Genomic DNA, 2,170 nt, shown 5'->3' with positions numbered 1-2,170 from the left:
CAGTGATCGGGACGCGGAGCGCCGGCAGGCCGCGGGGGAGAGCCCGGCGCGCCGCCGCCCCAGCCCTGAGGAGAACGCGGCGCGGGAGGAGAAGCCATGATGGCCGCTACCCTCGCACAACATGGAGCGCGACCGGGAGCGCCGCGCAACTGCCGCCGGCCGCCCCTGCCGGCACCCGAGACGCCAGGCGCGGGGCTTTCACACAATAAAACCACCAGCCGTCGGCGGGGAGGCCATTTCACGTGCTGAGTAGCTGCACCAAAGCACAACCGCTGTGAATATCAACTGCGTCACATCTTTCCAACTGTAAAACTCAGGCTGCAAAGGGTCCCTCACTTGGAAGGAAACTCCCTCATTTTGGATTTACTTTCAGACCTCCTTTTGCCCCCCTCTCCAAGCCACTGCCTCTCGGTATGAAGGATTTTACAGCGTTCTTTTATAGTGAGACATTCTCCATTAAGACGCTCACCGTCCTGAAAAACAACCCCCCCCCCCATTTTGTTGCTTTTGACTTTTTTTTGTCGAACAAAATGCTTCTGTAACTAGAAGGACAAACATGTAAGGGATCCCACCGCCACCACCACCGCCGTCTTTTCGCTTTTTTTTTTTTAATCAACCTTAGTAATATCTTACTGTTTGTAGGCAGATTTTTTTTTTTGTGCGTTCAATTTAACAGCCAMGTAATGCCTGCATGGATTCACAGCAGCGTCTCTCTGCAAAAAGCAGGGCTGCGGACAACAAAGCGCTTTGTGCAGAAAATCACTCTCTGAAAATATGCGTTAAGATATGCTCTATATGTATCTAGCAAGAACAAGATAGCTACCGTTTCTACAGACGATCGTTAGGACCTCTCTGTCTAGGACAATAACATTTGCTGCATAGGCCTGGTCTATATGTTTCTCTGCAAGGGCAAAAGGCTTTACTTACCCGCACACCATAGTTGAATGCAGCTCTGAAGGTGAAGTTGTTACGCTTTTTAAAATATGGCTATAAATATATATGATCTGTATCACCACTTCTCTTGTAAGTTTGCAAGTCAAAACGGATCTCGTTAAGATATTTACAGATCTGTATATGGCAATGCTCTAGCATCAAAAAAAMCCCCAAAAACTAGAAAATGTTGTCCAGCTATGTTGACTGACAGTATCCAGTTAGGATTTCTACTCGAGGCTTAAATCTAGGTTCCCGGGAGAGATTTACTCTGTACATAAAAAGGACATTCAGTGTTTTTCCACAGAGTACGCAGAAACTAAAAATGTTTTCCTAAATATTTTAGTCTGTACATGTTAGTGTGAAAACACCTGGTTAACATTTACTGCTTGTAAGCAACTTTAAACATCTCTAGCTAGATATTTTGCTTTATATAAGTAAAATATTTCAAAAGCATAAATTGGTTTAGATAAACAGACAAAAACATAACACATGCAAATGAAGGCTTAGAAATAAGGACCACTTCAGTAACATTAACATGAAAACTACACTTAGTAAGGACAGAATGGATTGGGTACTTACAACATAAGAGAGGAAAAAAAAAGCTTATCATAGTAAAATTGCTTTTTTGCCAGAATTCACTATTCCTACGTCTATATTTAAAACATTACCTTATAAGCACCAAAGGAGTTAATAAAAATGGCCAGGAATTAAGTGTTTAATATAGGAAATACTTTTTAAAATTTATTGTTCAGTCATCGTATAGCTCTAAAGCTTAAAAACCCCCAAACAAAAACATGTATTTACTTATTTTTTGCATTCAAAATTGTTACTGCTGACATAGGGTGTGCCATGACCTAGTTACACAAGACAAAGATGGATTCCAGATCATAGGGAAAAATCCGAATCTTTTTTGTCTTCCTTCTTCAGTGAGTCCTCTAGCATGTTGCCAGACATTAACACAACCCTGAGCAGTCCTGAAATGGATGGTGTGGATTCAAATGGAGTATCCCCTTTTGGAACAAAGGAAAACCCAGTTGGCCATTTAATTCCATTGCAGAAAAATGGCTGCCTGATCTGTTGGCCTCTCCTTAGCTGTCTGCTGAAGGATGTTTTTAGATCAGCGTCTAATAACTCAAGCCAAATGGAAGCTGCGCGCCGATTGGCTGCGGGCGCCCGGTGCCTTTAACCAGCCAATTACCCGACCGCGGCCGAGCTGCGGCCCCGCGGCCGCGGAGCC

General features: G+C 43.8%; 1 long non-coding RNA gene across 1 annotated transcript in view; it reads right to left on the bottom strand.

Annotated features, from left to right (window-relative positions):
* The window catches only part of LOC112962514, a 16,908-nt gene extending 14,749 nt beyond the window's left edge, over positions 1-2,159 (bottom strand). Inside the window, exon 1 of the long non-coding RNA XR_003252328.1 lies at positions 928-2,159. This is a non-coding gene — a long non-coding RNA (uncharacterized LOC112962514). The remainder of the gene's footprint in view (positions 1-927) is intronic.
* Positions 2,160-2,170: the final 11 nt, after the last annotated feature.

The sequence above is a fragment of the Apteryx rowi genome, unplaced genomic scaffold, assembly GCF_003343035.1.
Source record: "Apteryx rowi isolate R43461 unplaced genomic scaffold, aptRow1 scaffold_15, whole genome shotgun sequence".
In the NCBI taxonomy this organism is placed as follows: Eukaryota; Metazoa; Chordata; class Aves; order Apterygiformes; family Apterygidae; genus Apteryx; species Apteryx rowi.
Note: the sequence above shows the minus strand (reverse complement) of the source record. Positions and strands in the feature narration are given on the sequence as shown.